At 40.5% G+C, this 25,200-nt stretch overlaps 1 protein-coding gene and 1 long non-coding RNA gene across 3 annotated transcripts in view; one reads left to right on the top strand and one right to left on the bottom strand.

Moving 5' to 3' along the window:
- Positions 1-25,200, top strand: part of LOC309476006 (uncharacterized protein) — a 235,965-nt gene that overhangs the window by 128,184 nt on the left and 82,581 nt on the right. The gene's annotated exons all lie outside the window — the stretch shown is intronic.
- Positions 1,316-23,401, bottom strand: LOC309474994. 2 transcript variants are annotated; one of them, XR_014197464.1, is made up of 4 exons: positions 22,390-23,401; positions 17,775-17,820; positions 17,040-17,108; positions 8,731-9,590 (listed from the first exon to the last, which is right to left on the bottom strand). It is a non-coding gene; the product is annotated as an uncharacterized lncRNA (long non-coding RNA). The 2 variants fall into 2 exon arrangements; XR_014197463.1 differs by lacking the exons at positions 8,731-9,590; positions 17,040-17,108; positions 17,775-17,820 and adding an exon at positions 1,316-2,732.

The raw sequence follows: 25,200 nt of genomic DNA, 5'->3' as shown, positions 1-25,200 counted from the left end.
AATCCCGAAGCAAAGAGGACATGGAGACCGACAGACTAGACAGAGCAGGTTAGTTATGCTATAAAAAAAATTTCAGCTCTCAGATTCTGTCAATTTTATTACGCAATTCAAACAATAAATACCGTTTTGGCGCTTGTAAATGTTACGTGACAGATCCCTAGCGCACGTAAACCGATCATCTCTAGTAGCTAATAGTAAAAAACACGAACACTGTTGAAAGATACAGTAGGCTACAACTTACCGAAATGTATTCCTCATACATAACATAATATCTACCAATCAGTGTTTTTTATCAGCGTGAAGAGGTCAATAACATAGCTGGAGAACAATTATGTCAGATTTACCTCAGGAAAGCCATTTAATAAACATAATATATAGGTTGTTATAATAAACAGAAATGTTGCAAGTTCGGAGTCGAACCTCATTTCTTTCATGGCCATTAGTTGTCTCCAGCGATGGAAAGCAGTGCCAATGTTTACTCTGGTTCTGTTCCTTTTTTTATCAAATTTTATTTGCGATTCCGAGCGCGTTTTATCCCTGCAGCGGGTGGGTGTGGTGGTGGTAAGGGTCTCTTGCCAAGGGCTTCAGCCATTCTTCCGCTCTCTTCCCTGAACTGAAATGTAGTAGTGGGCTGTATTTTCCACACGATTGACATCAGGTTCAAGTACGTCCACAAGCCGTGCGAGTTATTCGTGTATTGCAGTTGGGCTGGTGGTGGTTATGTTGCTCGCATACCGCCTCCCATGGCCGAAACTGGTATTACAACACCTGTCGGGCCGTGGCTAGTAATGCTATTGCTAATTCAGGTTGATATCTCTGCAGCACTATAACTTGTCATTTTTTTAATGACATCATCGCCCTTATTTCTTCTCATTCTTTTGATGCGTGTAGCTCATTTTTTGGATATTTTTACCTCAATTTTTACACATGGCACCTTTAAAGTATACTAAGTATATTTGAAGTTGTCTCAAAATAACACATTTAATACATACTTAATACTGTACACTTAAAATACATTAAATGTATCAAAATAAGCACAATTTAAATAAATTATATGATCTGTAGAATAGTTATATTCTCCGTAGGTTATACAGGAGACTGAGTGAAAAATGTTGTTGTGAATTTATATAAAGCTACATTTAGATATTAACCATTAGCCCATTAGACATATAGCCTACTGTGTAATCATATGGATCCTCGATGAAATAGCTGCTGTACTATTCAAAACAGTGTCCTACATAGCATTTTATGAAGACAAACAAAATGTATCCCTTTTCTAAAATTCTAAGGGCCATTTAGAAGAAAAGAGACAATATTGTTGTTCACAAAAACATTATTTATTAACACCATTTATGAATTATGATGACTCCCGTAGATGACTCCCCTATGGCTTGCCACTCTTCTTTAACTGTTTTTCTATCCTCCTGTCAAAGTGGTCCTGCTGACTGATAAAAAAAAATTAAACATAGAGAATTTTTTTTTTAAAAGACATGGTGAATTTGATCTTGTCACTGTGGGTGTGTGGGTGTGCTGCCCAGAATTGATGTCTGGTGAGTGTGGATTGCATCAATTTGCTCCTGATCTTCAAAGTACAACGGTACAGGCAATTGCTGGTGGAACACTTTTGTAAAAATTGTCAAGCCACTTTGAATTATTTTGGCCACTGACGACGGACTGTGCAGAGAAAATTGAAAATTACATTAAAAACATGTCCATGTTTGTCTCTGTAAGTCGTTTATTTACTAGACAAGCAATTGGTTTGTGAAGTGCACATACCCTACATTTTAGTCCAGATCAGTAAGCTATTTTAAGAAAAAATGTCATGGGTCAAGGATCAATCCAACTTGGCTAAATGGTAAAAAATTACACTGGCCAGTGGCCAGACATCTTTTTAGGCCTGTATCTTGTGTAAAAACTCAGCATCTATACAAGATTAAAGATCAAGGCATACAAATCTCTTGATGAATATACTTTGTAGTATTGCCACCTTCAGTGAGGCAAAATGGTGTCACAGTGTCTAGTTTGTGTTTCCCCGGGTGTCCACTAGAGGTGTCCTTCCCTTCCTGTCACCATTTACTCTGGAACCCAATGGTCGTCCTCATTGAGTGCGCCAGACAGACAGACAGACAGACAGACAGATAGATAGATAGATAGATAGATAGATAGATAGATAGATAGATAGATAGATAGATAGATAGATAGATAGATAGATAGATAGATAGATAGATAGATAGATAGATAGTGCTGCAAACAACACAGACCACCACTGAAATGTTTCAATTGGACCCCAATAATTGAATAATAATCAATTGACAAACCTGGCTGAGACTTGCTTCTTGTTGACATCTCATATGCACTAAGAATATATTTCTGTTATTAATAACGGAAAATGTAATTCAATTATTAAGAAAAACAAGAAAAAGTTTTGCATGAGAAAATTTACTTAGCCAATCAAAGCTTTCATTGTTTTAAACACAACATAATCGGCGTATGTTTTAAGTACAATGAGCAAATAACATTTCAAATACTGAGAACCAAATCTGTTTATAATCTGCATCCAAACATGACAGCTCTAATAGCTGTTATTCATTCTTAATAGCCACAATCACTAAGACACTGAACAAAACAGTGGAAACAAGCCCAAGAGCAACGGCGACATGATTCAGGGTGCGTGTCGTTTTGGAGTTCTTCTCTGCTAATGCTTGCTGTCCTGAGTAGTTGGCATTTCGAGTCTGTGAAAACAATAGTGAAAAATAATGTTAACCACTTCTGTTCTCATTCTGAATTTATGAAGGTATAAAAGAGTAGAGAACTTGTACAATAAATATTCGTGCTTGTGCGTGAACATTTAGGCTACACTCACAGCAATGTGAAAACCTGTAAAATAAAAATCTGAAGTTGAATGTTGAAATTTGCACATTTGCAGACAATAGTCACAAACCTGTATTCTGAATTTGAAGCTGCAGACAAGCAGTCACAAATGTGTAAAATGCCATTTTCAGAAATACAATGACAGACAAGGCGCCAACCAATAAAACGGCTCCTTTGAACACCCCCGCTTCTGCCCCTATTTCTCTCTCGCCGCCACAAGTTTCAAGAGGACAAGTTAATTTTGCAGCTGGGTCATTCTACAGAAACGTCCACTTTTGGTATGGCAAGATGTCTTAAAATTGATTTCTTTTTCTAACATTTAATCTTAGGCTACACCACATTATTAGACTACCCTTTGACTTTATGAATACATAGTTCCCACAGGCCAATTAATTTCACGTGACCTCCCCGGAGACGCCGATCTTTGAGGGCAAAAGCTGCTATGTTTACAATGTTTTACCATACTGTCTATGAGTTTTACAAGCAAATTTCGAATATTTCTTTCCATTTATAATGTTACGAAAATCATGAAGAGACAAAGTGACAGAGATTATAAAGAGACTCTATTAACACAAGACAGAGAGAGGTACAATGCGAAAATTTCAGTCATAAATGGTGTGGATCCGTATGCGCTAACAAAGGAAGCACTGAGCATTATGCAGCTTTGCCTCAGATACAGTATTATCATGTGTATCATTATCTGGTATTGGCTAGGAGTTTTAATACATGTAAGCAATTCCGAGCCTGGAAATATGTGCATGAATATGAATATACACGGTCTGAAAATAAATAAAACTCGTGTGCAAATTAATTAATTAATTAATGTAATGCGGAACTACTTTATACGCAGGTTCTTTAGGGACATAATCTGAGATTGCCATGCTGGAATGTGTGTGTGTGTGTGTGTGTGTGTGAGAGAGAGAGAGAGTGAGTGAGAGATTCGCGGGCGTGATCAAACAGTGGAAACAATGTTGTTTTTGTATGTTTTTAATATCTCGTCATTTTGTTCATACAGGACATAGCCTAATTCAAACTGCAAAGTTAACTTATATTTGTGTACACTCGCAATAAAAAACAACAAATTCTTGCGTGTTTTGAGGGAGTTTCTTTCCTGTTTATCCTCGCCAGCCATAACCTTGCACCCCTGCAAACGAACGCCGTCACAAGACATGATGACACTGTATGGTTGGCTTATGTGTTTCCCCCCTGTGGCTCAGCGGCAAAATCCTAGGGTTTCGCGCCAGAGACCCATGTTCGAATCCTGGCTCTGACGGCAGATAAAAATTATGCCGTTCGCTTCTCCGAGCTCGCGGCCAGCTTTCTTACATACAGAAAGCGAACCCGCCTCTCGCACATGATGGTGCTTGAGTATTTATTAGCACCTAAACATATGAGCCTTCAAAGCATTTCGCTCTGTCAGTCCCCTTAAAAAGGCGACTGCAGATGCGTATTTTGCAGCCATACACCGTTTCTATGGCAACTCAGAGAAATCCCAGAGTACAATTCTGGTCATCCGGCTCACACCGATGGTGTCTACGATGGTGTTCAAGTCCCGCTGCGGCCAGACTTCCACCAAAACTTCTCGCTCGTTCAGTTCCAGAAAATGCGACTGTTCCAGTGTATTTAGCAAAAAACAAGCCGGTTACACAGCCCGTTTGCCCGCACACAAACGCCGTTTTTACGGCGACCCAGATCAATCTCATAAAGAATGTATTTTCTGGTATTCCGGCCACGGCCGATGGTGTTATGAATTTAGTAAAATGCCCACAGCCCGGTGCTCATTCCTACACACAGGCACAGCCCATCACATTCCAGGGCTCGCACACATAAAATCGACTCATGTCGATTGTGCATTGAATGTAGTGAATGTGCCCCCGACCCAGTGCCCACAAACACTACACACTGCATGTCTCATGGTTTTCTGTAAAAACGAAACCAACGCACATACATTCTGCTCAAGCAGATGGTGTTTTCAGTGTAGTAAATGTGCCTGCTGTCCCACGCCCACATTCACTCACAGACATGACAAGCCCTACGGGGTTCGCCCCGCTCGCTCTCTCTTAGCAAACCGCCATAGGAGAGTTGAGCGCGGGCAGGCTGCCCGCTGTGATCAGCGCGCCCCCCACTTCGAATGCTGCAAGCACGCATACCGATGCTCTCCGGTTGCCACCATGTCACGACCAGAGCCCAGATCTCATTTAACCCTGCATGGGCAAAGCTCCGCGGGGTATCAGAACGGGTGCTGAACATTATAAAAAGAGGCTATTCGCTATAGTTCGCTCAACGCCCCCGCCGTTACACGCCGCAAATCGAAACTACGGTGAAAAGGGAAGTAGCACATCTACTTCGAGCCGAGATAGCGAAACTGTTGAGCAAAGAGGCCATAGAGCCTTTATCTCAAGCTAAGAGCGAAGGGGGCCTATACAGCAGATATTTTCTGGTACAGAAAAAAGACGGGGTTCTCAGACCCATTCTAGATCTAAGACAGCTAAACAAAGTGCTTTCGAAACGCCGGTTCAGAATGCTCACAACCAGGAAAAATCCTCTCACAAATTCGCCAAAGGGGTCTGGTTTATGTCAATAGATCTGAAGGATGCGTATTTCCAAATACAAAAAAACGTCACGTCACAGGCAATTTTTCAGATTCGCCTTCGAGGGCCAGGCATATCAATACACAGTCCTGCGTTTGGCCTGTCCCTAGCACCTCGTACATTCACGATGTGCATGGATGCAGCGCTTGCACCCCTGAAACTTCGGGGCATGCGAGTTTTGAATTACTTGGACGATTGGCTGATTCTAGCTCGATCACACTCAGAGCTCATAGAACACAGGACCATATTACTCGAACATCTCGAGAATCTAGGTCTCAAAGTCAATTGGGTGAAGAGTTCACTGTCTCCCAGTCAGAGAATATCTTTTCTGGGCACAGAACTGGACTTGCTGTCTATGACAGCACAGCTATCGCCATGGCGCAGACTGAACATTCAGCGCATGACGGAATCCTTCCGCTGCTGCACTATAATAGTCCCACTCAGACAGTTTCAGAAAATGCTGGGTCTCATGGCCTCAGCGTCATCAGTTCTCCAGTTGGGCCTGCTTCGCATGCGACCACTGCAGTTCTGGCTTAAAGTGTGAGTACCGCGTCGAGCGTGGACTTTCGGTCTGTTCCGCCTCAAGGTCGATCAAAGATGCGTCTCAGCTCTGAAACCTTGGAGAGAGACCGATTGGTACCGGTCAGGTGTAAGCCTGGGGACTTCCTCTAGTGTGAAGGTGGTGTCTACGGACGCCTCCACCTCGGGATAGGGAGCGCTGCTCGAGGGCAGACCGTTCTTCGGCCAGTGGTCAGAACGGGAAAAGCTTCTACACATAAACTGCTTGGAAATGATGGCAGTCGACAACGCGCTGAGGCGTTTTTGTCCCCAGATAAAAGGTTTTGGTTTTGGTCCGTTCGGACAACTGGGTTGAGTGGTAGCCTATTTAAATCGCCAAGGAGGTATCAGGTCCCGAAACCTCTACAGTTTGACAGAGCGCCTCCTGTCGTGGGCTTGGTCTAATAGGATTACCTTGCAACATATCTGTATGGCGGCAGGCTGGGCCTCCCCGTCTACATTTATACGTTTTTATAACCTAGAGGTTCCCGCCTTGCAGGCTAAGCTGCTTTCGGTCTAAAAATCAGTACTGTCCCCCCGAGGCTATCGGCTCAGAATACTGAAACTTCTCGAGCGCCGCCCGCTGATCAATTAAATAACTCTATGGGCAGTGTGTAAGACCAATAATATTCATCAGTTTTTTCGCCCTGACTGTGTGGAACTCTATTGATATAATTTGCTCATAGGACACTACTTATTACAGGAATGATGCTGTTCCAGCCCCTCTTTCCTGGACTCTCTGCGAGTCCCTGATGATCATGCACTATATGAGCCCCAGGCACTTACCCTTGGGACTTTGGTGTTGGATCTCAGCACGCACAGCGTTTTACACTGTGTTCCCCTAGCGTAAGATATTACGCAGTTCGAGAGACCTCTCGTAAGAGAACGTACTCGGTTACTAACTGTAATGGAAAATTTTGATTTTCATTGATTTACAGTGTTGATTTATTAAGACATTGAAATGATCTTTGCTGGACTGTACGTAGTCTGTCAACATATGACTATGTGTGTGTGTTTTTAAACACTGGGAAACAGGTGAGACATCAGGAGGAGGCAGATTGAAAAGGGGCTCTGACCCCTAGGGTCAGAGGCCGCCCAATTTAGAACTTGTGAGTTTGTAAGAATAAACTCAGCAGGATTAGATGACTAGCAGAGAAACCCCTTGTTTAGATAAGGGCCTGTAAGCAGGAGACCTTGAAAGAAGTATAAAGGCTCCTCTGCCCTCCCTCTCGTAATTTTTGGCTTCCCTCTTCTAGAGAGAACCGAGGTTCCGTTAGTAACCGAGTACGTTTTATCTTTTAATAAATGTGACCCCGCTTGTGAAACCCCGGCTAAAGTCGTAGAATCGAATTATGAGTTAACGAGCGTCAAAGTAGTCATAGCCATAAAAATGACAAAAATAGTCCATGTGTGTTTATTGCTGTAAATGATAGATTATACCATTGGTTTTGAGATGCAATACTTACATTTTCATTTATAACATGATAAATACTGAAATTAATGATTTTATTGACACTACGTTATACTTTTGCGCAAAAAAAAAAACGGACGTCGGCTTCCTAAACATTGATTTCAGTCGTCTCTGGGTTTATTTCGCGCAACAACACTGCTGATTCGTATATCAATCGGTTCATGAACTTCTTTTCTGTGTATTTTCTATTAGAAAGAGTAAAAACAGACTTTAAAATCAATCCGAGAGCGCCGGTAATCAGGTCAACAATGGGGTCAATCAGGTCAATGCAAAAAAAGAGAGAGATGTCAGCCGCGTTTAGATGTCTGTGGTGATTTTTTCTTGTCATAGCCAATATTTTAAGAACTGCTTATTTGTTTTGTAGCTTAGTATTCTGCCAATTATATTAAACTTATTTTAAGGACATTTTTGGCCTGCTACGTATTATTTGCTGGATGATGGTAACGTAATGCGTTGTTTTGACATCTGCCGGCGACACCGAAGTATGAGCAGGACAACGGAAAATAGCTGCTTGCTTAAACAGCTTGCTTGATATTAATCTCGATGGAATTGATTATCGGATTATTTTCTGGAGGATGATTGTGATGATGAACAGGACACTTCTTTGACGAAACTGACGAGGAATTTGACAGTAAGTTTTTGTTATTATTGTTTTATGCTAAATATGTAAATGTATACTGTCAGTGTCCAGCCAATGTAATGCTAACACATATCTGTGATGCAAAAATAGTGGATTTAAATGTTTATTACATTTGTTGATTGAGATTTAGTCAGTTTAAATTAATTACGTTTATGGCATGATGTTTATTTGTTTCATTACACTCTGAATTGAAGTCTGCTAACCACCTATAGGCTGTTTCTTGTTCTTATGGCCTCCCCTCAATTAATCAGATCCAGTCTGACTAAACTGAAAAAAATATTTTCTGATATTTTCATATAAAATGCTTCATTATCCATTTTAAATGTGAAATTAAACCCACTTCCCATTCTTGCATGTTACACAATCATGTTTTTAGGTATCTTGCTTTGAATTGAAAAAAATAAAGATCTTTGCTTTTTCAGGCAGTGACCAACATGATGAGGAGGACAAGCCAGTTTTGGTGATTGAACCCCACACTGTAAAAAAAAAAATAACGGTAAAAAGTCTGGCAGCAAAGTTGCCAACCACTTACCGTAAAATTTAAGTAAAATATCTTAATTCCAATAAAGTGCAAAAACTATAATTTTACAGAATTTTTCCTTGTTTGAATTAAGATATTTTACCTTAATTTTACGGTAAGTGGTTGGCAACTTTGCTGCCAGACTTTTTACCGTTATTTTACGATTTTTTTTTTTACAGTGTAAAACTTTTATTTTATGGATTTTTCCAATATTATAATGACCAAACACCTTTAATAAAGTTATGGCACTAAAAGTTCTACTGAGAAACACTGTTATTTTACAGGTATTTCCTAAATGATTACAATCAAACACCTTTAATAAAGTTATGGCACTAAAAGTTCTACTGAGAAACACTGTTATTTTACAGGTATTTCCTAAATTATTACAATCAAACACCTTTAATAAAGTTATGGCACTAAAAGTTCTACTGAGAAACACTGTTATTTTACAGGTATTTCCTAAATTATTACAATCAAACACCTTTAATAAAGTTATGGCACTAAAAGTTCTACTGAGAAACACTGTTATTTAACAGACCTTTCCTAAATTATAACGATCAAACACTTTCAATAAATTGTCAAGACGTGCTCAAGAATGTAATAAAACAGTTTTATTTTAGAAGACAAAATAAGTCTGTAAAAAAAACTGTATAAAACTGATTAAAATCATCTCAAACTTTAATTTGCAGCACTTGTTTACATATAATTTAATAGTATTTAAACAATGTAAACTTGTAATCTAAATAAAATGGAATTATTCAGACCCCTGGGGTCACATAGTTCTGATATTAAATATTATATGGTCTTTACATTCAGAATCCTTACTATACAAGTTTATTAATAAGTTAAATCAAAACATACAACAAAAGTGTACCAGAAGTGACAGATACAGCAAATAAACAGCAATCCAGCAAACGGCCAGTAATCAGCTTGGTGCATCTGGGAAGAAGAAAAAAAGGACACACTATGATTCTCTCAAAATGATTTCAATTATTTTTGTTTCCTTTAAACAAGCTTAATAAATTTTTATTTAAATTGTCTGTTTGTCTTCTGATTTGTCTGGTATCTAAAACTTATGTCCGATTGAAAAATGTGCATCACCAAAAGAAGGAACATATAGATTCACAACAATGGACATTCTTTTCCAGAGGTATCATTGCAAGGTAAATGCCTAAAAATGCCAATTTGTATTATAAAATAAAACCAACAATATTTGTATTAACTGGAGGTGTTTTCAGACTGCTGTGATATGGGTAATGAGGGTCTTTCTCTCATTCTCCAGGGAATTAAATATATGATATGTGTTTAAAAAAAAAAAAATATTCTCATTGTGTGAGATTATTAAAGTACTTGAGATAGTTCACCCAAAAATGAAAATTCTGTCATCATTTACTCACCATCATGTCTTTTCAAACCTGAAATGTCTCTCTTTTGTCAAGCATTAAAATGAGATATTTTTGAAGAATGTTGGCAACCAAAAAATGCATAAAGGTTTGGAACAACATGAGGGTGAGTACATTTTTTGGGAGAATTTTCTTGTTTGCCTGACTGTGAACTATCCCTTCAGTTCATGTGTGCCAAACTCCTGGAGGGCCAGTGTCCTGCAGAGTGTAGCTCCAAACTGTTTCTGGTTATCCTGAGGATCTTGATTAGCTGGTTCAGGTCAGTTTAATTAGGGTTTGAGCTAAAATCTGCATGACAGTGGGCAAATTCCAATCAAAAGTGAGTATCCCTATGCCCTGGGGTTTTTAATATATGCTTAGTAAGGGGCCGTTTACACAACTCAGTTTCCAACTAAAATTGTCTCGGTCTAAACTACTGAAATGTGAATCTGTGAAAACGGTAAAGGCATGCATATGCGTATTATGTGTTTAGTCTATAGGTATGCGTGTGTGAATGTGAATGTGCACAAGCGTAGTCTTTCTTTACAGAGTGACATCACCAGTTACTTTGTGGCATGGATAAAACAGCGATTTAGACGTTTTCGCCGATCTGTAAGAAACGGGAATCGTTTTAATAACGTTATCATCTGTACAAAGAAAAACTTTTTTGTTTTTAGTTCATCGTTGTTGTGTAAAGTACCAAAGTTTGTGTGTTCTTGACGTCTTTTCTTTGAACCCTGCAGGTAGTTACATTTAACGTATCTATTAATAGTTTTACCTATGGAACTTTATATGAAATGTATGATGAAAATGTGTGTAATATAGCAAACCCAAACAAACAACTCAAATTATTCTGTTAAATTGAATTCTTCCACCATATCTAGTTTTAAAATGAATCACTGGGACTTGCCATCCTAGGTCACATTACCATAAATATCAAATAAAATTACTATAGGATAAAATTACTTCAGTTAATTTACCATCGCATGTAACCTTTGCTAACGCATTTGTGGAAGGGGATTCTCCCCTCATTTACTCTCCCTTATGCCATCCGAAAGGTATATGATTTTCTTTCTTCAGATGAACACAAATTTTAGAATTTTTTTTAGAAAAATTATCCATCTCTTGTGTTCGTGTGTCGAATAATGCAAGTGAATAGACAAAATGCTTAAGGTCAAAAAAGTCCAAACACACATCCTGACAATAATCCAAGAGCATTGTAAAGCTCACATGATAAGTGCAGAAAACTTCCTGTGTGAACAACACAGCAGCTGTTCTCTTTCATAGGTTCACTCAACGCTGCGGATAGCGCAGTGGGATATTCTCCGAATGTGCCGATTGTCTGAAGCCCTATAGAATCACGCCAATTCATTGGCTGATGGCGCCCGCGCAGTCTGGCTCCGCCCCGACGCTCTTACGTCGCATCATTACATATTCGCGTGCGCCATCTGCTCCTCAGATTTCTCTGCCTTCAGAACGAAGCGGTCACGTTTGCCCTTCGCTCGTGATTTTTCTGAGCTCAAAAAAAATACGACTTCTGGATTATTCTCGGCGCTTCTGCGACTGTTCAAGCGGAACTCTGTTTCTCCTTACGGTGAAGTTGCCATGGAATACCGACGCTGTACTCCGCCATGTGCTCGTTACATCGCTGACGACGACCCACACAGTAAGTGTGTTAAATGTTTGGGTTTTTCACATGCGCGCGAGGCAGTCATAGGATCGTCTAAATGCAAATTCTGTGAAAATTTGTTGCTCAGAACCCTCAAATCGCGGCTCGCGGTTTTTGAGAGGGAATCATTCGTCTCCCCCTGTCGCGCTCCCGAGGCCGCTCGAGGATCCGCGACTTGGGGTTCGGATGTAGAGCTTGAGGATGTGGAGTTCGAGCAGACGAGCCCCGCTCTTTCTCTCCCTCCCTCCCCTCGGCACGCGCGAGGCATGCCAGTCGAATTTTCGCACGATTATTTGCGCCCCAGCCCGGGAGCACGCGACGCGGTTTCTTTCGGGCTGGAGGATGTACTTTTTACCGAGGCTTCCGACTCCGAGGATTTCGGGCCTCCTCTCACCGACGAGGTTATCCCGCCGAGCGGCCAGGAAGCGCGGCCTACTGCGGCCTACGCGGAGCTCGTTGACGTACTTTCGCGCGCTACGGAGAAGCTCGCTATTGATTGGCCCGACGAGCCCCGCGAATCTCAGTCGTCGAAACTCGACGAGAGACTTCTCAGTGGCCCTAATTCTAGGCCTCAACGGAGAAAGCTGCCATTTTTCAGTGATCTGCATCACGAGATTTCCAGATCCTGGAAGCAGCCTTTCTCTGCGCGCCTCACTAATGCGGCAGCTGCTGATTTCACCAACCTAGTAGGTTCTGTGGAACAGGGCTATTCCGCCATTCCGGCGATTGAGGAGACTTTAGCCGACCATCTTGCTCCGTCGTCTGCGCTGTCCTGGAAGTCGCGCCCCCTCCTCCCCTCTAAAGCATGTAGGACTACTTCCTCTCTCATTGGGAAATCCTACATGGCGGCTGGGCAGGCAGGCATGACCCTGCACACTATGGCCATTCTTCAGGCCTACCAAGCGGACGTCCTGAAGGAAATGGACGAGGGCGACGGCGTGACCCCCGAAGCGGTCAAGGAGCTTCGTAAGGCTACGGATTTAGCCTTAAGAGCCACCAAACATACTGCACGCGCCATAGGTCGCTCTATGGCTGGTTCCGTTGCGGTGGAACGCCACTTGTGGCTTAATCTCACGGAGATCCGTGACAAGGAGAAGGTTTTCCTCTTGGACGCCCCCATTTCTCAAACGGGGTTGTTTGGTGAGGCGGTCAACACAGTGGTTGAGAAATTCCGCTCCTCCAAATCCCAATCGGCCGCGTTCAGACAGTTCATGCCCAGGAGGGTTAGGGAACCTTCTGCTCCCTCCCCTGTTCGACCCAGAGAACGTCCCTCTTATAGACCGGAGTTCTCTTCCAGGAGGAGCGAACCGGTGCATCCCCCACCTACACAGGTTTGGGGAGCCCGCGGTCGCCCATTTCCCCGTCAACGGCCTCACAAGCGCCTCCAGTTGAAGCGGTCCGACAAACCGACCGCTCCGGCGGCCCAGAGCCGTTCCTGACCCTCCGGTCGGAAAAAGGAGAGCTCCTCTGCTTCCTCAAGGTTGGGACAGACCGCGCAAGCGTTTCTGCCCACCTCCCAGCTCTCCTTTCCTTGCCCTGTCACCTTCGCCACTCAGAGTGTCTCGAAGTGCAGGCCATTTTTCACCATCTCTACTCAGCCCGGCGCGGGAGGAAGGAGACGCTTTTTGCTTTCTCCCCTCACCCCCGACACTCTCTATAACTGCCGGTCGCATCCTCGGAGGCACTTTTTGTTCTCCTCCGGAGCAGGCAGACCTGGTCACCATGACCCCAGCATCGATGCCTCCCATCACGTGCCAGGACGCCAAGGGCTCTCCTGCACAGTCAACTTCTCTGCCCCACGAACGTCAACACGGCACCCTCACTCAGGTATGTCGTCTGCATTACAACATCCCTCTTCCTCTTTCACATTTCTTTCAAGAATGGGAGCGCTTACCAGGGGTATCGTCTTGGGTTCTCCGCACAGTTCGGTTCGGCTACACTCTTCAGTTTTGCCGCAATCCCCCCTGTTTCAACGGGGTCTTTCCTACTGTAGTGGACAGCGCCACTCAGGCTTCTGTACTTCAGCAGGAAATTTCATCCCTCCTTCTCAAAGGAGCAATAGAGGAGGTTCCTTCAGGAGAAACCGAACGGGGCTTTTACAGCCGTTATTTCCTGGTCCCGAAGAAGGGCGGCGGTTTGCGTCCCATCCTGGACCTCCGCCGACTGAACTTCGCCCTTTACAAAGGGAAATTCAAGATGTTGACGCTGAAAGCTATCATATCTCAGATTCGGCCAGGGGATTGGTTCGTGACAGTAGACCTAAAGGATGCTTACTTTCACATCCAGGTTGTACGGCGACACAGGCAGTTCCTCAGGTTCGCCTTTGGAGAAAGAGCGTTCCAGTACAGGGTCCTTCCCTTCGGCCTCGCTCTGGCCCCGAGGACATTCACGAAGTGTATGGATGCAGCTCTGGCCCCATTGCGGCTCCAGGGCATCCGTATTCTAAATTACCTGGACGATTGGCTCATTTTAGCCCAGTCCAGGGAACTAGTGACCCACCACAGCGACATCGTCCTGAGTCATATCCAGTCTCTCGGTTTGAGGTTGAACTCGGAGAAGAGTGTTCTTGCTCCGGCTCAAAGCACCATTTTCTTGGGGGTGAACATGGATTCCGTTCTCATGCAGGCCCGCTTGGCTCCTGCACGGATTTCCAGTCTGACGACATGCTTGGCCCGTTTTTCGCTAGGCCATCATGTGTCTGTGGGCACTTGCCGCAGGATGCTGGGCCTAATGGCTGCGGCCTCCTCTGTGCTACCGCTGGGCCTGCTCCACATGAGACCCTTCATGTGGTGGATGAAGCTCTCAGGGGTTCGGCCCTCCGGGCCAACCCTTCGTCTACTGAAGGTATCGCGCAGTTGCTTTCGAGCCCTGTCAGTTTGGCGGGACCCTCTTTTTCTTCGGAAAGGGGTCAGCATGGGTACGGTATTTCGTCGTCAAATGATCACCGGCTGGGGAGCGGTTTTCGAGGGCAGACCAGCGTGTGGGGTCTGGACTGGCGAGACTCTCTCTTGGCACATAAACTGCCTGGAGTTAAGAGCCGTTTTTCTGGCTCTGCATCATTTTCTCCCTCTTCTGGAAGGACACCATGTAATTGTCAGAACAGACAACATGGCAGTGGTGTCTCATGTGAACCGGCAGGGGGGTTCTCGGTCGCGCACCCTAGACAGGCATGCGCGTCACCTTCTCCTGTGGTCTCAGAGCAGATTCCTGTCTCTGAGAGCAGTTCATGTCCCAGGGGTTCTGAACCTCGCAGCAGATTTTCTATCGAGGCAGAAACTCAGATCGGGAGAATGGATGTTGAACCGCCAGACGGTGGCCCTGATATGGGAGGTTTTCGGAGAAGCGGAAGTGGACCTCTTTGCATGTCAAGAGTCGTCCCAATGCCCGCTTTGGTTCTCCCTGAGTCCCCCGGCTCCATTAGGGATAGATGCGTCTGCTCACCCTTGGCCAACGCAGAAACTCTATGCCTTCCCGCCCATCAAACTGATCCAGGCGGTCTTGGCCAGAGTGAGAGAGAGCGGAGTCCGCCTCCTCCTGGTAGCTCCGTTCTGGCCGTCTCAGCCATGGTTTTCAGAGCTAATTCCTCTGCTGGAATCTTCCCCCTGGAAGATCCCGGTCAGGGAAGACCTGCTGTCCCAACTGCAGGGCAGGATATGGCATCCTCGCCCAGACATATGGAAGCTGTATGTTTGGCCGATCAGAGGCCGTTAGCATTAAGTTCTGATCTCCCAACTGACGTTCAGGAGACCATTGCGAGTGCTAGAGCCCCTTCTACAAGGAGGCTATATTCTTCCAAATGGAAGGTTTTTGAGACATGGTGCTTAGCACATGATAGGAGCCCGGTTAACTGCCCTGTTGGTTCAGTACTGGAATTCCTGCAGGAGAAGTTTGCTTCTGGAGCAGCTGCTACCACTCTCAGAGTTTATGTCGCAGCTATTGCAGCACATAGGGAATCGGACGAGATTCCCCTGGGGAAACTAAGGTTAGTTTCGACCTTCATGCGTGGGGTTAAGCGCCTGAAACCGGCTCGCTCCCCTAGAGTTCCCTCATGGGACCTTTCTATTGTCCTAGAGGGTTTGACGAAGGCCCCCTTTGAGCCCTTGGAGTCAGCTCCGGAGCGGATTCTGACTCTCAAGGTTTCTCTTTTGTTGGCCTTGTCCTCATTAAAGCGGGTAGGAGACTTACAAGCTCTTTCTGTTAGCGAGTCTTGCTTGGACTTTGCTCCTGGCTTGGTCAAGGTTTCCTTGAGGCCGAGACCAGGGTATGTCCCCAAAGTTCTTTCCACAACTTTCCGCTCGCAGGTGGTTAACCTTAACGCTTTCCACCCTCCTCCATTTTCTTCTGAGGAAGATAGGAAGCTTAACTTGCTCTGCCCAGTTCGTTCTCTTAAGATATATGTAGACCGCTCAGGCGGTTGGAGGAAATCTAACCAGCTTCTGGTTTGCTTCGGTGCTGGCCGCCGTGGGCTTGCTGCATCAAAGCAGAGGATTTCTCACTGGGTCACAGAAGCTATCTCGTTGGCTTACGAGGTGCGTGGCTTGCCTTCACCTCTTAGCATTAGAGCACATTCCACCAGAAGTGTGGCATCTTCTCAAGCTCTTTTTAGAGGAGCACTTTTGGAGGACATTTGTGTTGCGGCAGGCTGGTCCTCTCCGCACACTTTTGTAAGGTTCTATAATTTGGATCTTGACATGACCCCGGGTTCCCAGGTTCTTTCTGTTTGAACTCATCTTGGTCGTTGTCTCATTTATGTACCAGTCATGGAAAGCGCTCTAGCTTGGCGAGTTTGGTAGTCCGTTCCCACTGCGCTATCCGCAGCGTTGAGTGAACCTATGAAAGAGAACGTCTCTGGTTACTTACGTAACCTATGTTCTCTGAATAGGGAACGAGACGCTGCGTTAGCTGCCAAGCTCCTCGCGCTGCTGACAGTTTTCTTTTCGGCAGAGAAATCTGAGGAGCAGATGGCGCACGCGAATATGTAATGATGCGACGTAAGAGCGTCGGGGCGGAGCCAGACTGCGCGGGCGCCATCAGCCAATGAATTGGCGTGATTCTATAGGGCTTCAGACAATCGGCACATTCGGAGAATATCCCACTGCGCTATCCGCAGCGTCTCGTTCCCTATTCAGAGAACATAGGTTACGTAAGTAACCAGAGACGTTTGTAGGCTGCATGTAGTTTCTGGAGCATGCACTTGCATTATATTGGCTTACAATAAATGGATCATTTTTCAAAAAATCTCTGTGGAAAGAAAGTCACATATACATCTGGGATGGCACAAGGGAGAAAAAAAAGGAGATAACTTTTTTTGTTTTATATACTGCAGTGGATACTTACTACTGAATGATGGGCTTGTTTCTCTGTTGGTGCTGTTGGCGCTCCGTAAACATTGTTCCAATGCTTGATCTAAAAAATATTTTAAAAACAATAATAATAATTTTTAAAAGTGTGTTAATTATTACATGTGTGTTAACAGACTATTGATCAGGGTGACATAGGACCATTTTTTAATGTGTTCCTTAAGTGTTATATAAATCTGGAGAACCCTTACTAACATTAACCAGAGTTTTGCTATATTAACCAAATGGTAATAAAGTATTGTAATCAATCCACCATAAAAACATGGTTTATAAACTTTTACTATGATAAAAACCAAGGTTAATTTAGCAAAGGACCCTGGGAACATGTCATTAAAAGAACAGCTCATCCAAAAAAATAGAGTTCTCTCATTATTTACTCCATGTTGTTCAAAAAACTGTATGAATTTCTTTTGTAGAACCTTAATTAAGATATCTTGAGAAATGCCTTCTTTGTTTTGTTTTCCCATACAATGGGTTCCAATGTTGTTTAATTCCCAACAATCTTGTGTTTCACAGAAGTCATACAGGTTTGAAAATACTTTCATTTTGAAAGGACATTAATTTTTGGGTCAGCTAGGCCTGTGAACTCAAGAAGATAGATAAAATATTGTCTGGAGGGTTTGAACCAGTGTGCCTTTGAGCAGAGTTTAACGTTAGCCTACATGTTCTGTCTCTATTTCACGTGTATTTTAATATAGCTAACAATACTCACCGCATCTGAAGATCATGTGGCTGGGTCATATTTATTCCCAAAATTGCTGGATCATGAGGGAAACACACACATACACAACTCACAAGCTCACAAACTTCAAAACATATTATGATGACTGATCGGTACGTTAACGTATCCCGCGATCAACAACTATTCAAAGGCCTAGTTTGCATATTCTTCTAGAGTCAAAGAGTGTGGTTCGAGTCCCTCTCCGTCTAAAGAGACAATGTTCTCAGTCATTGCAGTCAAAAACTATGCCGAGTTTAAAAAAAAAAAAAATTTAACTAGCCTAAGTTAACGTTAGCTTACAATATTTACACACTAGTAACACATAACATTAGCCTAATACATTGAAACATGTACTAATATCGATATAGCTCTAATCGCGTTTAGATTCTCAATTTAACACACTATATTTTGATGTAGCAGAATTGTTTTTATAAAATAAAAAGTTATTTAACGTTACCTTCTGCAGATTGCAATATGTCCGTTACACGTTGTTAAAATGCGTTGTCCATATTCCTTGTTTGTTCTTCATTTACATCCCGCAACTCGCTCAAAATAGAAATTTACCAGTCCGATGTAAAATAATCCATGTTTTAAACAATATTTGCCACAGAACCGACGTAAGTTATGCTAGTACTGAAGATCCCGAGCGAGCAGCAGGCAGCACACACACACCCACTGACCAACACGTATTCAAACTTGACCTGTAAAAGGCGCGCATAGTTGTCATTGGCCAGATTCCTGGATGACAGTCTGAATAACCAATCATGCTCAAAACAACTCGGAGAGACAGCCAATAGTGTGGTAACATTGCAATTACAGGAAAAGATGACATGTTTTTTAAAAGAAAGATTATGAAAAAATATAGGCCTACACGTGCTATTTATTTAGCTGTATTTGTAGGCTGGCTGTTATATTTATTCAATTGGTTAAATGGCGTTTTCATTGCAGTGTATAATTAAAAATTAAACTTAAAATAACGTATATAACAACATATATTTACCACTGCTCTGCTAAACAGCAATTTAACAGACCAAACAGATTATATAGGCTATTAAACAGAGCAAACACTGCCTATGTATTCATATAAAATTCTGTATGTAGACCTATATGAAAAACTAATGGATTGGTATACTCTGGGTGACATTATTACATCCATGTGACCCATAATGACTCTTTTGCACTTTAACAAATTATTGACCTTTCCTTTAGAAACACTCTTATGCCTAATAATGTCTTGCTTTTCACCCTGTGGCACTGTTACACAACCTGTTGGTTTAGGGTTAATCCTCTGTCCAACACAACACTTTGCTAACATTGGCATAATTCTATATAAGTTGCAACATATACCCCGGGTTTCACAAGCAAGGCTTAAGCCTGTAGTCCCAGACTAAAATGCACATTTTAGCTGTTACCTGAAAGCAACTTGCACTGACTTATCTTAAAATATGTCAGTGCCATTGTTTTGTCTCAAGATGGTGTGTCAGTGAGAATTGAGAAACATTGAGGAATACCACAATACTTATACTGTAGCAGTGACATTGTCAGGCTTTTCTATTTACAATGAAGTAAGCTAATGCCTGCACAAAATATGAGCATTATAATATAACAATATAATATGTAATGATACAGTGGCTTCATAAATTCATTTAAAACATAAAAAAATAAATAGTAAAACCTCATGAATACAAACTTCCCAGGAGGACCTAAACGCACCATATGTTCCACCATGAACCCTGTTGGCCTGCTGTCTGACCAGCAAGGTCAGTTTAACAATAATTGTGCAGTTTGCTTGTATCCAGAATTACAGAGTTTAAATGTAAAAATACACTTAAATCTAAAACTAATAACATTTACTTTAAAATGACAAGGAAATATGTTAAATTGTTAGTATGGATATAAACCTTTAATATAATGAGCTACATATTTAATTACACAATTTGATTGTAATTTTACACAACTTTGTATGTAATTTAAGAAAAAACAGAAAAATACTGTATAAATAATACAGTAATTGTCATCTGAAAAAAATAAGAATCACTGTAATTTGTAATTAATGATATAATCCTTAAATTAACAGTCAATTAATTAATTTACAGATATTGTTTGTAATTTTACAGAGTTTTGAATATAATTTTAAAAAAAAAACAGAAAAATACTGTATAAATAATGCAGTAAATGTCCTGTGAAAAAAATAAGAATCACTGTAATTTGTAATTACTGATATAATCCTTAAATTAACAGTCAATTAATTAATTTACAGATATTGTTTGTAATTTTACAGAGTTTTGAATATAATTTAAAAAAACAGAAAAATACTGTATAAATAATACAGTAATTGTCCTGTGAAAAAAATAAGAATCACTGTAATTTGTAATTAATGATATAATCCTTAAATTAACAGTCAATTAATTAATTTACAGATATTCTTTGTAATTTTACAGAGTTTTGAATATAATTTAAAATAACAGAAAAATACTCTAAAAAAATACTAAAATTTAGAGTTTTTCTCTGTAAAATTAGGATTTTTTTTTACAGTGCAAGCTATTTGTCTGGCGAACATGAAGAGGGAACACCAGCAAGAAGAATTTGCTTTGAATGCTGGAAGTCCAGATGTGAAACTGAAAATCAGTTTCTCTTGCAACTGCAAGTATTTCAATGGGGAAAAGTGTTCTTTATTTTTCAAGGAGGGAGAGTTGCTGTCACTCAGGATTTTATTTTGCATCTAGACAATTTTAGAATGTGTACAAAGTTTGAGACTGACCTGTTAAAGGGATAGTTAACCCAAAAATGATTTACTCATACTCACCCTCATGTTACCCTTTCCAATCCTGTATAAGTTTATTCTGTTTAACAAAAAATAAGATATTTTAAAGAATGTTGGTCACCAGACAGTTGGTGGCACCTATGGAAGTCAATGGGGTCCGTCAACTGTCTGGTTACAAACATTCTTTAAAATATCTTATTTTTTGCTCAGCAGAAGAAAGAAACTCATACAGGTTTGGAACAACATCAGGGTGAGTAAATTAATATGACAGAATTGTAGTTTTTGGGTGAACTATCCCTTGAAATTTTATTTGTTTATTTATTTTTTACTCCAGATTTACTCAATGTTACACCGTGGGCCAGTAAGAGAATGATAATTTCAGAGAATGAGAAATGGTATGTTATTTAATTAATATATTATTGACATTTCACTGATATTTCATTTTACTAATAAAGTTATACAAATCATTCCACTGAATTGACATGGTAATTGTTGCTACGATAAAGCTCTTGTGGTACCCCCATTCGTTTTCAATGTTTTTATGCTTTTAGCTTTTTGGACATGCACATCATAATAAATAGATCTGTTTTACAAAACTTTAAGAATTTTTCCACTGATGTGTCATATATCACTAAAAAGGGGAGAATCTCAGCTTTAATGTGTTATAAGTCACATATGCAGGATAACTATGGATCAAATGTGTTGCAGTTTTAAAAAATAACTTATCTTTAAATTGGAATTTCTCAAAAATATGATTTTCTGAGGCCGAATTTGAGCAAATCTTTGACATGGCCTTACTCAGTCAATTTGAAAGATATTAAGGTTATATTTTCACAGAATGTTCTTTACATTGTGTAGGATGATTTTATGTAAAAAACACTGAATCACAAACAATGACTTTAGCTGGGTTTTCACAGGCAGGGTCACAAATTGTTAATAAATGTATAATTCAAACTTTGAATAAAAATAATTCAAATATTCATTAAAATATATATTTTTTTACATACATGATAATGCTTCACAAATGAATTGATGTTTTTAACATTACTCAGAAATTTAAAAATGATCAATATTAGCATGAAAAATATTTTTATAAGCATTCCTTAAGAAAATGTTAAAAAACAGTGAATTTACTTAGATAAATTATAAACTTTAAAATTTTAAGAATTTGTTTAGCTGTTACTTGAAAACATGCTGTTACATTGACTTTCAGTTTCTGAGTGAACACTGTGTCTTAGCTTTTGTTTTCAGTCAAATTATGTAGCCTATACTAGATTACAACAGTAAAAATAACTAAACTATAATAATAGTTTTCTCTTAAAAATGTGTTGCTGTTGAGAGGGTCTCCAGGCCCACACCTCTTTCTCACGAACTGCAAGTCATTTGATTGAGAAAAAAAACTGGACCAACGCCCATCCGTGTTTATCAGTGGAACATGGCAGTTATGTGCTGGAAGAAGGAACTTTATAATGCTTACATATCCCACAAGCTCAAGTTGTAACAGGCGATGTTACAATGTCTCATTTTGTATATGTATACATTATAAATAATTAATACTTATTTTTCTATAGTTTTTTCTTTGCGTGTCTGAAAGGGTAATGATAAATAAATAATTAATCCCTGTAATTATGAACTTGACTCCTTGCTCTTTATATTTTTTACATTTTACATTACTTACACTAAAATGTAAACCATGGTAAATACATACCTAAATATTTTGACTTCTCTATCGCATTAACTGCTTTTTTGATTTGATTTATAATGCGATGTTATGTTTAATTATGCTTATATAAAGAAATTAAATAAATAGCTCATAAATAAAAGGAAAGTACTAATACTTACGGACAAGGAGAAAACAAGTGCAGCGATACCCAGAGGTAAGCAGCAGAATACCATGGTAAAGATGGAATAACACAGGTAATCTGGCAATGGATTGGCCAGTGGAGCGGCGGTCACAAAAACTGTAGGCTGCACGGCGACCACAGATTGCCCTGGATATGGCCCTTGGGCATAGGAGCCCTGGGGCACTGGCTGGCTTGGAAAGGAGGGAGGGTATCCAGCAGGATTGTCCTGGTATGCCGGTGGTGGTAGCGTAGGCTGCAGTATTCCTGATTTCTCTGATGAATTCCAGGCACCTTGAGGCTGATTTCTGGGATCCATTTTTTTAATTAATTAGTTTTGAATTTGATTGCAATTTCCTTTACGTTGTCTTCTGCAGGGATGTATGTATTGCTGTACTCTGGTTCATACTCTTATATACTGGCAGCAGCAAATGGAAGGCAAGTTGTAGTTGTAGGGGTGTATGACGAGTGGATAGTGCCTTTTCTAAGACTACACTGAAGAAGGCGAAGGAGCAGTCTACCCTTCCGTCGCCGTCAGTCTGTGTCTATTTTTGAATGGGATTGATAGACGTCAGATGACAGACCGGCGGCGACGTCACGACGACGTCGCAGTAGTAACGTATACCTTACGGCGACGTGGCTACGGCGTACGTGTGAAATGTATAAAAAATCATAACGTCCGAACCAGGCACCTCGCCTAAGACGCCTGATACACACATCGTCCCTCAGTACGTCACCTAATAAGACTCCTGATACACACGTCGTCCCAATATTGTAATGTTATTTTTCCCATGTTGATAATGAAAAATGAATAGCATGAGTAAGATTGGATTTGCAATAGGCTATATTGGGAGACATGATTTTGACGACTGAATAAGTTTTGTTTTACAGGAAGCCTTTCTTTAAAGTGAATTTTGTTTAATTGTATCTTAATTTTAAGCAATTTGTCATCAACCAATTGCATGGATTTAATAAAACAAAAGCGAATATTCCATAAACAGACTCTAACTTATTGGTCTTTCTACAGCAATGTTTCAATAAATGGTCTATCTTTTCTAGACAGAAAAGTTAACAACAGAGTAATATAAAATATTTTATGTGCAAAATCTATCCCTGCCTCCAGATACAAATGGTCCCCCTTTTGTATGAAAATATTAATTGCAATAGAGCATGGAGTAACCCACATACATTTTTAATTGACACCCGCTGTGGATAAAGGAATATTTTGTAGGCTACATGACTACACATGTCCTTATTAAGGCAAAAAAAGATGTTGTTTTAACGACATAGCATCTCGTTATTACAAGAAAAGATGATGTTAAAACGACATAAGATATTTTTATTATGACATAATTGAGGAAAAAAAATAATATGTATGTGGCAGCAATGCGTCACCGTACTGGTCTACTGCTCTTAATGTAAAGTTTAACAATTATCTTCAGCCCTCTTGCGCCCTCTGTTGGCATTTGTACATAATATACATAGCCTATGTCCATTGTTTATATATTTCTTCGTGTATTATAATAGTGTTGTTAAATAAAATAAAATAATTACTTTTAATACTTTATTTGAACCAGTTATATTGCTTCATTTGTAATATGTATTTAAGTCATACTAAAGGCTATTGTTCACTTCAGATCTATCATTATGACCAAAAAATATATAAATAAAATAGTCGACACTGACAGCCCTAGTTTTGAACATTTAAACATTTACCTACATTGTTTTGCATTTTGTGACTAAAAGACTATTTCCCTGTCATATATTTTTTCATGGTACCCAGGGGGCAAAGGGGGTTTAGCAGACATGGGCTGCTGTAAAAGGTTGTCATATAGAAATGAAATCTATGATGTCTGAGGATCACAACCTGGGTGGACAACCTGGTCAACAAGCTGCTGGAAACTTGTAATAAGGGTCAAAACAATGCTACCTCAAATTCTGCTCAGACGGTCCTTGGTCATTTCTGACCGACAAATTTTCTGTTTTGAATTTTTAAAAATCACAGCTTCATCGGAATGTTATGAAACTTTTATGACTTTTATGGCATTAGGTATGTGAATACAAAAAAAAATTGAGGTCATGATCCGAGCATGCTAAGTGGTTGTAAAAAAAATAGTGACGATTTTGGTCTTCGGTCAAAAATGACCGACCCATAGGAAATGAATGGGAAATTGACAAAAAAAAAAAATTCTCCGAATTTTTGTGTGTACAATCTACAAATCGGCCTCAATCCTAAAAAAAAGTACACCGCTGTAAAGGGGTGACACTCTACAACATCAAGAGTACAAAAAAGACACACCCACCCACACACATACACACACACTTGTATACACATAAACACCAATACATTTTGATTACAAAAAATCTGTTTTGAATTTTTAAAAATCACAGCTTCATTGGAATGTTACGAAACTTGGTGACTTGTATGGCATTAGGTATGTGCACACAAAAAAAATTTGAGGTCATGATTCGAGCATGCTAAGTGGTCGTAAAAAAAATAGTCACACTTGTGGTCTTCGGTCAAAAATGACCCCCATAGAAAATGAATGGGAAATTGAAAAAAAAAAAATAAAAAAAAAATAATAATAATAATATTATTTTACAAAAAGTGTTACAATAATTGAATGAATTGCATTTTTTGTTACAAATTCTGTAAAAAAAAAAAGTAAATGTGTCCATAAACAGCTGGGGAATTCACATGCCTCTCCATAGAGAACTGTAGATGCCATCTAGTGGTTACACCATGCTCCTACGCTTTCTCTCCATACTCTCACCAGATGGTGCTAATCTGCTTCAAACATTTTTTTTTGAA

The sequence above is a fragment of the Leuciscus leuciscus genome, assembly GCF_965113295.1.
Source record: "Leuciscus leuciscus genome assembly, chromosome: 15".
In the NCBI taxonomy this organism is placed as follows: Eukaryota; Metazoa; Chordata; class Actinopteri; order Cypriniformes; family Leuciscidae; genus Leuciscus; species Leuciscus leuciscus.
This window is presented reverse-complemented; position numbering and strand designations above follow the sequence as displayed.